This window comes from Drosophila navojoa, chromosome 2, assembly GCF_054131105.1.
Source record: "Drosophila navojoa isolate 15081-1374.11 chromosome 2, UAZ_NAV_1.0, whole genome shotgun sequence".
In the NCBI taxonomy this organism is placed as follows: Eukaryota; Metazoa; Arthropoda; class Insecta; order Diptera; family Drosophilidae; genus Drosophila; species Drosophila navojoa.
In genome coordinates, this window is record NC_142890.1 from 907,552 (window position 1) to 922,469 (window position 14,918).

At 39.6% G+C, this 14,918-nt stretch overlaps 2 protein-coding genes across 10 annotated transcripts in view; one reads left to right on the forward strand and one right to left on the reverse strand.

Moving 5' to 3' along the window:
- The window catches only part of foxo (forkhead box, sub-group O), a 39,241-nt gene extending 38,118 nt beyond the window's left edge, over positions 1 to 1,123 (forward strand). For all 9 annotated transcript variants that reach the window (XM_089257287.1, XM_089257312.1, XM_089257294.1 and 6 more), the window contains one exon: positions 565 to 1,123. The gene's annotated coding sequence lies outside the window, so the exon portion shown is untranslated. The remainder of the gene's footprint in view (positions 1 to 564) is intronic.
- The window catches only part of Nepl15 (Neprilysin-like 15), a 162,083-nt gene that overhangs the window by 40,622 nt on the left and 106,543 nt on the right, over positions 1 to 14,918 (reverse strand). The window lies entirely within an intron of this gene.

Sequence of the window (14,918 nt, forward strand, 5' to 3'; positions counted from 1 at the left end):
GTGGAATTCATATAGAATGAGTTATATGAACATAAAGCGAAATTTCAAGTTCGTATCTCTTGTAGTTTCCGAGATCGTTCAGATAGCTAGATGGATTGATGGAACTTATAAGAATCAAAGCTCAGTTATGCCTGCATCCGTTGTTATATAGACTAGGAACGGATATGAGCGCAGAAACTGTCTAGCTGAGCCCGCCTTCCTCTCTCTGCTGGCTTTTAAAAGCTAAACAAGAGATAGATTGCTGAATTAATAACTTGATTGAGGTTCTATTATACCTATGCTTGGTTCTTAGTGAAATGCGAATGTGAAAAGGCTCAAAGGGAAGATGATTTAAAGCTTGCCATAGCAGAATATAGATGTGAAATTTGAGGATCCTGAGTTTAGCTTGATTTAAAAAGATATATATCTAGATCAAAGCAGTTTATCATACTGATCCAGAGCATATGTACATATCTAGCTGCTTTCAATTATGTGTTGCATATAATTTCAATCAAACAATATACCCCATTTCAATCCCTTTGCTATATTAACTAATTCGAACTGTTTAAATTTCTTTCATTTCAGGATTTATCTGGTCGCTTCTAATTTAAAATATATACAAACACACGCACACAAACACACATACATAACATACATACGTATAGCATATATATATATAGACTTATATATATATAGGAACGTACCATAGCAACTAATATCCAATGTTTAGCGCTTATAATTAGTAGAATTCTGTGTGCATTAAAAACAAAACAAAACCAAGAAGAAGAAGAAATACACAAAAATAACAAATTTATTGAGAAAAGCAAAACGAAAATAAATCTTTTGAGAAAATTACTGTGAAATTTCTTTGAAAGAAATTTCAATTGCATTCAGAAAAAGAAAAAGAATTAATTAAATATAAATATATATATATATAAATGAATATGTAAAAGGAAAAACCATTGCAAATATTGATAGTTCGTAAGACTTGTATATATTAATTTTAATAACCTTAGCGTAAAGTGAAACACAAATAACAAACAAAAAAGCGTAAAACGTACATAAAATAGCAAATAGAAAAAAACATAAGAAAACGAGAAAATATGCAACAAAATTTAACAAAAATAATATTCGACTAAAAATGCGAGAGAAGCAAAAGCAAAACTAAAAAAAAAGTGAATTAGCACAAATTGCAGGGGCGAAACCGATAATAGCATCAACTAGACGAGCATAGGAAAACCATTGAAAATGGAAAATCAGGGCATAATGATTATGTTGAAATGCAGGTGACAGATAGAAGTGGGCGTGGCAGACCCTATAAAGGCGTTTCAGGGCGAAGAGCTGAGTCGATTCAGCCCTGTTTTTTTGTCTATCTGTTCGGTTGATTTTCTATATTTTTTATATTTCCTTTATTTCCTTTCTATATTTCCTTTAATGATTTACTAGACCAATATTCAAAAATCTTGTTAATTTGTTTGGTGAGTTCTTTGAGCTCAGGTGCTATTCTAATTTACGCAGCTGTCCTTACACTGGGTGCAAAAATAATTGCAACAGCTTGAGGAATTTTTCTATTGAAGCAAATTTTCTTCTTTGACAACAAATTTTATCCCAATGCAAAGCAATGGAAATTAATTTTTTCTTCTATATTTTTTATGTTTGTGAGTGTTGGTGCTATTATAACTTTCGCAGCTGTACTATTATAATTTATACTAATTTAATTGACAAACACACACACACACACACACATATGTACGTATAATTGTAATTGTAAAAAAACTTTTGTAGAATGCTTCAAACGAAAGGGCGACAAATTGTGTTCCAGAATAACTGCAAATGGAATATAAATATGCATATGAATATGAATATATACGTAATATTCTCTCTGGTACTACTCTGTATATAAATAGAAATTTCAATTTCAAGGACATTTTCATTTTTGGTGTAGACCAAAACTAAAACTGTGCGCTCTAAACGTTCGTTTCTAATAGTTTCTAGTGCTATAAAATGTTAATCAAAACAAAGGAGGATGAGATGAAGACGAAGAAGAAGAAGAATAAGATGAGAAACACAAAACAAATTGAATGTAATTCATAAAAATATATGTTTAAGTAAATGTAAATGTAAATGTTGCTAGGCAAAAGAAAACTAAACAAAAGGAAGAAAATAAAAACGAAAAAAAAAATAATAATAAAAATAGATAGATAATATATATGTATGTAGACATGTTTATGTATATATACATACATATATATTATATACCTAACTATAGCTATAGCTATTGCGCACATTTGTGTACTATTATGGGCTAAATGTTAATTATTAATTAGATTGTACAATTCAAATTGTAGTTTATAATATTTAAAACAATTACAACAAATATACGTATAGATAACGAAGATAATAAAAAGTAAACAACAAATTTTGGTAACTTATTCATTTTTATTCATTCTACATATAGTATTTCTTTAAGTGCGAGAGGTTTTCAGTTTGGAATATATACTTGTTGTGCAAGTCCCGTTTTAATTGACGTCCAAATCGGCAGAGTATATATGTCAGCAAGGCTTGCAGGTAAAGCGATGATGAAACGAATATCTCAATGTGGATTGATGCTTTTCTACAGCAGAGAGCGCCATCTGTTGGCTGGTAGACAGCTTCGGTTAACAGAAAGCTTGACTGATGTTTGAATTGTAACCATCGCGCATAGATGGCGCTCTGGCCTCTGTTAGCGTATTCGTTGAGAGTAATTATTGGACAGCCAACTGTCGTTTGTTCTTCTTGCTGCTGTTGTTGTTAAAAACTTCTTAGCAACTTTTTACTTAACAACTTTAAGATAATTGCTTTTACTTGATTCTTTCGCTAGCTGCTTCATTAGGAATTTGCATTTGCGCTGAGTGGCAGGCGAAAGCTTAAATTCACTTAAATATTGTGCAACATTATTTGAATCGACAACGAACTGCTATCTGGCTAAGACATCAGTTAGCTGCGCTGCTGCTGCGCTGCTGCTGCTGCTCGATACGTTAAGCTCCCATTGCCGAGTCTGGCATAAGCCATAAAATGGCTTTGTTTGCGGGCATTATATAATGTTTTATATCTGATGAGCCAAATCAACAGGTGTTGCGGTTCAATAACCCAGAACCACACACAGACCCAGGCCAGGCTGCCAAGAAGCTGCCAAGATGCTAAGGGGCGTGATATGGATTTCTCTCTGTCTGTCTATGTGTGTGTGTGTGTGTGTGTGTGCCTGTGTGTGTGCCTGTGTGTGTGAAATAATTCAATGGATGCGTGGCAGGCACAGCGGGAGCCCGGCAAAGAGAGTGAGTGAGCGAGAGAGAGAGTGAGGCAGAGTCAGAGTCAGAGTCCTGTTGCGTAATCAACGTCCTTTGCAGGCAACGCACGTTTTATGTTTTTTTTTTCTTCTTACGCTCATGTTTGCCCGTGGACGGCTTGGCTCCTCAATAAACTAGTTGTGTGTGTGTGTGTGTGTGTGTGCGTGTATTTGCGCGTGCAGCAATTTGAACCGGATCTGCGTGGACTTATGACCCAAGTCTAAGTCAGCGAGTCCGGACTGCGGACATCGGACTCCGGACTTCGGACTCCGGTGTTCTCTAGCTCCAGCTCGTGTCAAGACGGAAGTCTGCGCTGTCGCTTGATTCGCTTTTGGAAATCATTTCGTACTTTCAACACTTTCCAGCTTGGCCTTAATTTGCATTTGCTGCCGCTGCCGCTGCCGCTGCCTCTGCCGCTGCTCATCATAAATGCAAAAACCCAAATAAATTCTTTTGGCTGGCAAATTCTTGACCTTAGCCAAAAAGTCCTGCAGGCAGGCCAAGGCAGCCGCAATTTGAGTTAAATTTAATTGAAACCCTTTGGCTCCGCTCATGCATATTTATGACTGCTCAGCCCAGGCCGGGCTCCGAGAGATGCCCAAATGAAGTCCTGGCACTCTTAAATCGCTTATTGAGCAACAGTTGCTCAAGTTGCTCGACTTTCCCGTTGCTCGCTGCCCTTTGCTCATGCCGTTGCTCATACGCCGCATTTGCTGAAAGCAAACTGCAGCTGCCTGAAACAAAGTTGCAGCCTGACAAACTCAATTTTCCACACAGCGCCATTCCTTGCTATTATGCTAATGCGCGGCACAGCAACAACTGAGGATGCTGCAGTCGAGTGGCATCGACTGCTCGATGCACGTTCACCCAGCTCAAGTTGTGGGAGCTATGTATGCAATGTGCTATGTCTGTAGAACCATTTGGAAGGAGATCCATAATCCTTAAGATACCCACTAGAAGCAGTGACAAGTGCAACATGGGATGTTGAAGAAGTGGATGTTCCCTTTCTTCAATATACTTCAATATCATCATGAAGAGCAAGAACTCTGAGTTAGGAAAGACACTCTGCTCGATTCAGACTATCCAGATGCACTATTCATTATCTAGGATGTCGACGCATAGTCCACCTCGGGCTCTTTGCAATGCTGTAAGCAATTGTATATCAACTGTGTATATTTGATAACATTACAGTTATTACTAACATTTTTTGTATCGATTTCGTCAATTTAAAGACATTTTTTACTCATTCTTTGCATTTAAATATGTACATAAATAAGTTATGCAAATGTGATTCATCTGTAAGTCTCTCTGTAAATTATTTGACATATCAAGCGGGAAATTTATAGTCTTCTCAACAAACTACATACTATTTAAGTCTAGTCTCTATCAAGCTGGAAACTCATAGTTTTCTCAACAACCTACATTAAGTCTAAGCCTCTAGCTGCTAGGCTGTAAAAGACGTTGTTGACGACTCTTTTTTGGGTAAGAATGGAATCAGATGGACCATCTACTAGTTAAGCTCGTTCACCCACAATCATAGCATGCAAATAACTTTTGACCGTTTTATTCTCTATTCCTCTGTTTGAGGAAAACTAGCGCAACATTGCATACACTCGCTCTCGACAACAATTGAAATTTGCTAATATGCAGCATCAGGAATATGCCCTTGAGGGCCACATCATGATGTCTTCAAGGGACCACAATAGATCATCAAGGAATTCACGATCAATTCCTAGGAACATGAGCAAACACTAATGCCTCATACGGCATGGGGATCCTTGAAAATCAATTATGATTAGAATATTTTCTTGGAGAATTATAAAATACATCGCAACGTCGCGTCGTTTCTTCCATCAAGCCCATCTAAGTAGCCTCCATCAGTAAAATACTTACGGAAAGATGAAGATGATATATTATATAATATATGTATGAACGAGGTATTCCCAGCTGGCAGCTTAAGCTTATACATACATATGTACATACATAATTTTCAAATTCCATTCCATTTCATTCATTCAAGTTCAATAGTAATAGTTCTGCTAGGTCTGCCCCCTTTTGCCACGCCTACACTCTTCAAGACGCACCTGCCCATGAGCACTTTGACATACCAAAGTCTTATGCAAGTTGGCAAGCATTGACAGAAGCTAATAGACTCTGCTGGCAGTCGCTGGGCGTGCATTAGAATTGTGCTGCGCCTTGGCTGCGGCGTCTCCTGTTGCTGCTGCACAATTGTCAAGGCTCGGCCAAGGTGAGCTGCTTTCGCCTTTTTGCGAATTGCCAATAAAACACAAAAAAAAAGAAAAAAGCAAATCTAAGAAGGGGACGGCCCCTCGCAGCTCGCAGTTCGCAGTTCGCAGCGCGCTGCCAGCAGCTGGCGTTGCTTATCGCGCTGACTTTCTGCTTCCGGTCGCACACGTCGGACAGGACAGAAGAATGAGGATGGGCAGGATGGGTATGCGGAGGGGCAGGATGAGGAAGGGGACGACGCGACGTTCGCCTTTCTGTCGTCGTATAACAAGTTGAGGCAAGGCAACTCAGGCTCAGTTGCTCTTCAACAAATTGTTGCGCTGTCGCTGCATAAACATTTCACTCTCTCGCTCTCGCTCTCGCTCTCCGCTGTGCTCTCCCTCTCTCTCACACTGGCCGCCTGGCGCTCTCGCTGTGGTGCTGGGAAATTGCGCATACGCCGTGTGCGTCGGCATTCAAAATACGCTTTGCACTCCACTGTGCAACGCAGCCGACTGTTATACGCAGCGTACGGCCGTATAACAGTGTGCCTGTTGAAATTTCAGCCACGGCACGCACAGTTCGTCGACAGCTCTCGCTCTGGTGGCACGTTGCCGCGCGCTAACAACAAACACAAATCTAAACAGCAACAAAATTAGCAGCCGCAGCAGCAGCAGCAATCAAAAAAAAAAAAAAAAAAAAGAAAAGGGGAGCCAGAGCCTGCACTTGCAATTGTTGTACGATTAAAATTCAGTCGACTCGAGTTGGCTTTAAGGCGCGCGTTTTTGGTCTAATCCAGCTTTAGGCTCAGTCGCGTCTCGAGTGCTCAAGCAAAACTGAATTTGACTTGCGATCAGCCAGCTAGACGAGTGAGTGTGTGTGCAAGTGTGTGCGTGTGTGTGTGTGTGTGTGTGTGATTAGTGCAAGCAACAGTTATTCAGCTCTGCGTTAGGATTGACGCACGGCCAAGCGGCATAAAATGATAAGTAAGTGAATAGTTTTTGTTGGACTCGCTGCCATTGGCTGATTATGCTAATCAGCGTGAAGCATGTACAAGACGAGACACGTGCCACACTTGCCACACACATGCCACACATGCCACGCATGCCACTTGCCACTTGCCACACACATGCCACACATGTCTTGTTTGCATTGACTCTCATACATTTGCCGCTGCCCTTTGTTGTTGTTGTTGTTGCTGTTGTTGCATTACCGTTAAATGCCACTTAATGTGCTTTATATTTACTTTGTACGGTATTACGCTTACCCCCTGCTCTTACTCTCTTCTCTCCCCTTCCCCCTTATCTTCTGCCTCTTTTATTTGCAAGTTTTTTTTTGCTGCTGCGCCAAACATTTGACAAGTGCACAAAGCAGCTTCACACTCCAGCTTCAACTTCAACTCACACACACACACACAGACACATTCATACACACAATAACACTCACACACATACACACACTGACAGTCAGACAGTTGCCATATATTGCTGGCTAAGTGCGAAATAGAGAAATTGTTTTGGCATTGCATAAAAACGCTGCGAAAATAGTTTTCTCTTCTTCTTCAGCTTGTGCTGAGTGTGTTAAGAGAGCATATTGGTTCTTGTATGCAACGTCTGTTGGTCTATCTGAAAGCAGGCTATAACAGCTGTGCTCTATAGGCTATGTATATATACTCTATATATTCGATTGACTCTGTAGATTCTGTGTGGCCTTTAGATTATAGACTCTTTAGACTCAATAGACTATATAGACTCCATAGACTCTATAGACTATATAGACTCCATAGACTCTATAGACTATATAGACTCCATAGACTCTATAGAATATATATGTATACTATATAGACTATATGGATTCTATAGACTATATAGACTCTATAGATATAGACTCTATGGAGTATATAGACTCTATAGACTCTATGGACTATATAGACTCTACAGACTATATAGACTTTATAGACTCTATAGTCTATATATACTATACAGACTCTATAGACTATATAGACTATATAGACTCCATAGACTCTATAGACTATATATACTTTACAGACTCTATAGACTATAAAGACTATATAGACAATATGGACTCTATATATATTTTGAGCAGTCTAAAGATTTTGTGGACTCGGTAGATTTTATAGCCTCTATAGACTCCATAACCGCTGTAGACTATATACATATACTAAATGCATTTTATGTACTTGATATACTCTACAAAGCCTATAAATTATGTCATCCATATGATCTATGCACTCTAAATGCTTCAAGTACTTCATAGACTCTACAGACTATAGATTATATTGGAGAATATATTTTTTATTTATTCTATGGACTCTATAAACTCGATATATATGTGATATATGTATATTGAGCCGCAAGGCTGATTTTCGGAAATTAGCTTGTCACCAGGAACCGCCCACCTGTTCAGAATAAGATTAGAAAAAAGCTAAATATGTTGATATAAATTTTGTTTTATTATTCACATAGTATGCTCATTGGAGACGAGGCTAATGAATAACAGGTTCATCAGTCCAGTCCAAAAGGCAACATCTGTGAGACTTTGCAGTTGAGGCACGAATGAATCGTTAGAATTTGAAATGCCTATGAATTCTCTCTCAAATTCAGTTATTTACTAACCTAGAGCAAGTATTAAGCAGTCGGTGCTGCCCAGCTGCAATGCAACTCCATTGCTTTGTCGTTAACAAAGTTGGTCAGCGGCGAGCAGAGAAAAGAATTTTGCAGCAAAAAGAAAACATTAATTCATGTAAGAAAAACTTGTTGCAAATCAAGCCAAAAAGAGCTGCAGGCGCAGCAGACGCAGCAGCAGGAGCTCAGCTGGGACTGAGGGGGGCGGCACAGGTGGGTGAGTTGAACGTTTTTTATCCCTCGCTGCAACACCTTCAGCTAGATAGAGACACAGAGAGAGAGAGAGATAGAGATAGATGAAAGTTGAATATCGTATGAAAGCAGCTTAAGGGCGCAGCTTTAACTATATTTACATATCCAGATAGATATAGATATGAGTGTATGTATTTATACATACATATTTATATCTGTATATATGTATATATGTATTGGTATCTTTGTAGCTGCAGCCCAGCAAAAGGCGCAATTATAACTGATTTCCTTTTAAGCAGCCAACGGATTTGCGAGGCTTAACAACACGTGCGTTGCGTCAATCAACTCGCTGCTTAAGTCGAGCTTTTTCTCTCCTCCACTCTCTGCCTCCTCCTCTCTTGCTCTGCCCTGAGATGAGTGTGCATTGATTTCCATAAGCGCCAAGCGAAGGCCTCGTAAAAACTTGACGGAAGCCGTTGTGGCCCAAATGCAGAGCTAATGAAACACAGTGCAGCAAAGCGTTTCAAAATCTTTTCGACTCAGACCCCAGTTGAGTACCCAACCTCCATATATGAGGCTCTCTCTCTCCATCCTTCTCTCTGTATGTGTGTGTGTGTATTTTTATGACTCCTGTTGCCGACATTTTTGGTGCCTTTTCAGTTTATGTTAGCGCCTTATTTCCATACGCCTCATCTGCGGCCGCAATGTTTTCAACAAATAATTTCTTGGAATTTTTAATAATATTCGTATTTGAGTATGGAGTATTGACTGCATAAGTATAGGGTATGTGGGGATAGCGAAACTAGCTTTTAGAGAAATTCACTCGAATTTAAAATCGAAGATTTCTGGTTTCAGCTGCCTACAGATAACGCTTCTGAGAAGAGTCGTTTCATTGGGTTTTCTTAGACAAGATTTGTTGGTTAAGCACTTTAGAGTGCTTCATTTATGTAAATCTCTCAGCCAAACTCATTTATGTAAAGCATCTTAGACAAGACATCTTAGCTAACTGTTGGTAACTACCCAGCACCATTGAGTCAAGTTTTTTTTATATATATAAATCATGTAGGATAATTCATCTTACGTAACTCAAATCATTCTTAATATATGTAATTCTTATTAGAGTCAAATCATTTTAGATAACTGTGTTTAGTTTTGTGTAGCTCATCATAGAGTCATATGAATTGAGTCAATTCAGCTTAGAGAATCGAAGATGAACTATCTAATTCACCCTGGATTACTTATATGAACTTGAAATAGCTCATCTTAGATGCAAATCATCTTAGAAAACGTATCTAATATAATTTTTCTTATTCTAGCTCAACTCAAAAAACTATAGCTCTATGAGTTTTCTTATAAAGATTTTCTTATCTTCCTCTATCATCTTGATCTATGATTATGACAGGAATAAGCTTTGATATATTCGTGAAAAATATAATATGACTCGTAAGCACATATTATGTTAGTATGGCACCATTTAATATATCAAATTTATTTCACAGAGTATCGAGCATAACCAAAACTTATTAACCGTTCTCCTGCAAGGCCTATTGAACAGGGTATATTCAAGTCAATATTATGTTTCTTTTTTTCTGACTTAACTCGCTTTTATTTGACATTCGTTTTTCGTATATGACTTTTTGGCTCTTTCTATATATTTCCATCTTGTTGTTGTTGTTGTTGTGGGGACAAACGCTGAACCCACCCGAACGACAGGCAAATGAAATTTGTTGAGATTTACGCATATATTGCACGAAAATGGTATTCAGTACGGTTAGCAGTCGCTGAAAGTGGACCGAAAAAGAGAAGAGCACGGTCAGACATAGCCGACTGAACAATGCCCGTTGAGGTGCACCAGAGAGGCACAATAGAGAGAGAGAGAGAGAGAGAGTGAGGGAGCGACACTTAACAGGGCTTTACTGTAAGCCTATCATATGAGGCCCATCAGGGATTGACTATATCTTATATAGATTATATCTGAGCTCTCTCATCAAAACTTTCTCTCAGTCAACTTTTATGGTCCCCCATCGAAACCAATATACTCGCTTGGCGCACAAAGTTTGAAAACTCAATTGCGGCTTTTTATGCGTAATTCTTTGGTCTTTGTCGTCGGAGCAGAACGTTTGTTCAGTTCGTTGTTTTCTTGATATTATTTTTTAATTAACCTTTATATTCAGGCTTACGCGCAGCGCCGTCGCTGGCAGCGCCGCAGCTCTGCAGGTTTTATGGAGCTCTCGGCTTCGACAATATGTTTAATGGGACTATTTTATGAAAATTTGCTAGATTTTTTTTATTAAAATTGATTTAAATGTGACTGATGGAGGGTGGGAAGAGGACAGAGAGAGAGAAAGAGAGAGAGAGAGAGAGGGGAGACAGACAACGGAGGCTTATGTTAATGAGTACTTAGAAGCCGTAATGGCAAAACAAACGAAGATGGAAGTCAAATCCAGTGAGCAGGAGAAGGAGCAGCAGCAGGAGCAGAAGGAGGGGCAGCAGCAGCAGCAGGGATTGGACTGAAGCTAAACTGCTTTGCCTTCGCGTTTAATTAACAATTTAAACCTTAATTTCATCAATATTTTAGCAACTTGGCCGAGGTGAGCAGAGAAGTCAGGCCGGGCAGTGCAGACAGCCGGCAAATGCTTGGCTAAAGGCTTGAGCAGGGTTTCGGCCAACTAAGTGGAGGTGTGAGCGTAGCAACAGCAGGAGTAGGAGTAGGAGCAGCAGGAGTAGGAGCCTCTCCTGCAGCTGCTGTTTAAGTTAGACAACGTCTTTGCTGTAATCGAAACGAATTGAATTGAATGGAATTTGTAGTTACCCAGAGCCGAGGCAACGACATCGATATCCTTTTATCAGCATATACATAGCATACAGTAGTCCTTCTCAGGCAGGGTATATGGACTATATGACCATGAATGTAACCGGGAGAAGGAAGAGGAAGATAATAACTGAAGCAGGTGATTCAAGCAAGGTGATTTCTGTCTCTTATACAATAATCTGCCATCATCGATAAAATCAAGCTGAAGAGACTTGCAAGTAGGCGGGTACAGCAAATAGGTTAACTGCGAGTCGTGCACTGCCATTTGTCATTGCCCTTTCCTGCCAAGTTAGCGGCGACGGCAATATTTTAGCTTGGCAAATGCCACGCCCCATTGTGCGGCTGCCTTCGGAGGGCACTTTGTCATGTCAGCCGCAACGAAAAATTGAAAATAAAAAATTGTTTGCCACATTCGCATTTTGTTATCACTTGAGTAAAATGGCAAAGCTTGTAAGCGGCAGTGGCCCAAAAAACACAAAGAACTACATATATTTGGTATGTGCAGATGTTGATTTGAATATATGTATATGTGTAAATGTGTGTGTATGGATAAGTAAGTGCGGCTAGAGAGCAGCTTAGGAGTGGATGAAAGGAATAGTAAGAAATTGTTATACCATACGCAGATATCCACAAGTTGTCTATAAATATATCGATAACAAAGAAAGAGAGAGAGAGAGAGAGAGATAGAGACTGAGAGTGAGAGAAAGGGAGAGAGAGAGAGAGATGGAGATATATGTATATGTGTATAGATACATTTTATTTATATAGAGAGATTGATATGAGTCTGTGTGAACTAAGAACTGCTAATGCTGGAAAATCCTCAAAGACTCGTTCCCAGCCCAAAAACTGTGGAATTATCAATGATGAATCTCTAAAGGGAATCGAGGATATCTATCAATATCTATCAAATATGACAGAGAAAAATATATATTACTTAATATACCTAGTAGTAGTAGGCCAATAAGAGGGGAATAGGGAATATCACGATGGTCGATATACGTATAAATAAATCTATCGATAGTTAAACATATCGATGAATGTAATCAACGCAGTAGAAAGTGAACAAGTTCAGAAGATTCGTTGTGGGAATAATATAATAAAATGATTATTTTATTAGTGGAGTATATTAAGTATATATTGTTGAAGACCTTAAACCATATAAAGTCTTCAACAATATATACTCAATATAATCCACTCACTTCATGAACGAGCATAAGAGAGAGCACCATAAATGCCATTTTAATCTGCTTGTTGCATCTCCAAAACATCAACGTTTCAATTATGTTGCATCAAAAGAGTTTCCCAACGCAGTTTTCCCTGAGCAGCTCATTGCTTATTCCAATCCAGCTCAATTTTCAGTTTACAATGCGTGCTACTAATTACAGAGACATATATGCACACTTATCCACACACTCACGCACACACACGCACACACAGACAGGCTGCACCACAATGGCGTGCATCATGTGGTCTTTGTGTGACGCTTCCAGTTCAATTGCCTCTTCAGCGCTCAATTAGCCCAGTTTCCATTAACGTTGCCATTGTTTCGCACATTTTGGGGAAATTCTAACTATTTTGGAGCAATTTATGTTTACAATTTTGTGCATATGCACTTAGTGTTGAGCAAAGTGGACAGTTTAGGGAGTATATATTCCCAATAGAAAACTTTTGAAATAAATCTAATAATGAGATTTAGCTTTAATAACATTATGAAGGCTTAAAGCAGCAGTTGCAAGATTTTGTAAGTAGCAAAAATTTTGGGGAATTTCAAATGGAATTTCCGTTGATCCCGTGTTAGCTTCAGTGTTGATAAATCCCTTTAAGAACAGAATTTTAAGTGTGTAATCAGTCGATGCAGCTGCATATCATAATCAATTAGGCTTTGACGAATCTGTGCAGCAAGCTGGAAGAGTTAGTTTATGCGCCAATGACAAATAGTCTTGCTGGAGCTTCGGGTAATTCCTAGTCAGGCACGCCCCTCTGGCCCTCTGCTTGCTTAGTTTCTTTTTGTTCGATGTAATAATTTGTGTGCAAATGCATTCTGCGGCATTTGCTAGCTGTGATTTATGGACCAGTAAATGAAAAATGTAATTGGGTTCTGTGGCAGCACGCCCCCACCCCTGCCACCACCTCCGCCTCTGCTCTCTGCGTTTCTCGGAATGTCTGCTTGCAGCATTGTTGTGGTTGCAGCACCTCTTGAAGAGCAAAACTGTTTTTGGGCTATGCAGCCAGCAATTATAATTGCAATCCACGAGCTGTGGAGCTGTGGAGCTGGCCAAGCGGATGGAGCCATGGCCATGGATAGCCCATGTGCTTGACAGCGAGCATGTAAATAATAGTCAGTGGTCTTTGTGGAAGGCATCTAGTACCAACTACGGACTGCCGACTGCCAACTGCCAACTGGCAACTGGCAACTGCCAACTGTTGACTGGAGCTATCAGTGAACGAAATCAGAGGCAACATCTGAAGTGCCAACTGCAGTGCTCAGTGAAAAGTCACGTAGAAACTGTTGAAAACACATCGTAAAAGTTTCAAGTTGTTGTCGCTCAAAAAGCACACACAAACACACACGCACACACACACTCACATGTAGTGTGTGTGTAGTAGGCAAAAAAAAAAAAAAAAGGGCTGGCAAACCCTTTGGTCTGTTGCGCCCTCGGCATTTGCGTAACGCTCGTAAAAACTGTGTGCGTATGACGTGCAAATTTTCAAAGCTGCTTCATACGCATAGACAGAGGGCGAGAGCACATCATATTTTATGACTGGGATGTGTGGAGGGGTGAGGGGTGAGGTGGGGTGTGGCAGGGAAAGGGTCCAGTGTAAGTGCTGCGCTGTGTTAATGAAGTTAATGCATATACACACCCACAGAGAGCGAGTGAGTGAGTGAGCGAGAAAGAGAGAGAGAGAGAGAGAGAGAGGGCGTTGTGATGGCCGCCAAATTGCAGAGAAATGGCGATAAAAGTTTGTACATTGCCGCCTCGTTACGTGCAGCGAGTGTTGAATCCATTTCGTAGAATAATTAACTTTACATATAGCACACACAAACATACACTCACACAGACACACACACATACATACATATACACCTGCAGAGTAGGTTGCATTGCATGTTGTCCTTAAATCAAGCATAAAATGGATTTGGTGTAGTGGAAATGCTGTGAGATCTTTTGTATGCAAATTGACGAAGGTGGAAGAATATTGTGTGGAAATAGTGAAAAGAAATGGTTGAGCAATAAGAGAGAGAGAGAGAGACAGACAGACAGAGAGAGAGAGAGAGAGAGAGAGAGAGAGAGGAAAGTAGTGGGATATAGAAGGATTGAGAGAGTAGTCATTGCAGATTGTGGAAAAGTTGAAATTATGAAAGTAAGATGGTGTGAGGCATAGAGAAAGAGGTTAGGGAAGAGAGAGGGAGGGAGGTAGTAGCTAATGATATGATAATCAGATGGTTGAGTGTGAACAGAAAAGAAATTTATGATATGCGGTGGGACAGAGAGTTATATCTAGTTGAGATGCACAGAGACAGGAATAGAAGGAAGGAAAGGAGTGAAATTAAATAGATAATATATATATATTACATAAGGTAATATATAATATAAGTATGCGTTGAGAGGTTGAGTGTGAGGTACAGTAAGAGAGAGAGAGAGAGGTAGGCAGCAAGAAGAGATACTTACATTGCCGAACCGCAAGCATTCCGAATGGGAAGCATTGCGAAATAAGTTTCGCTTAAAGGCACAAAAG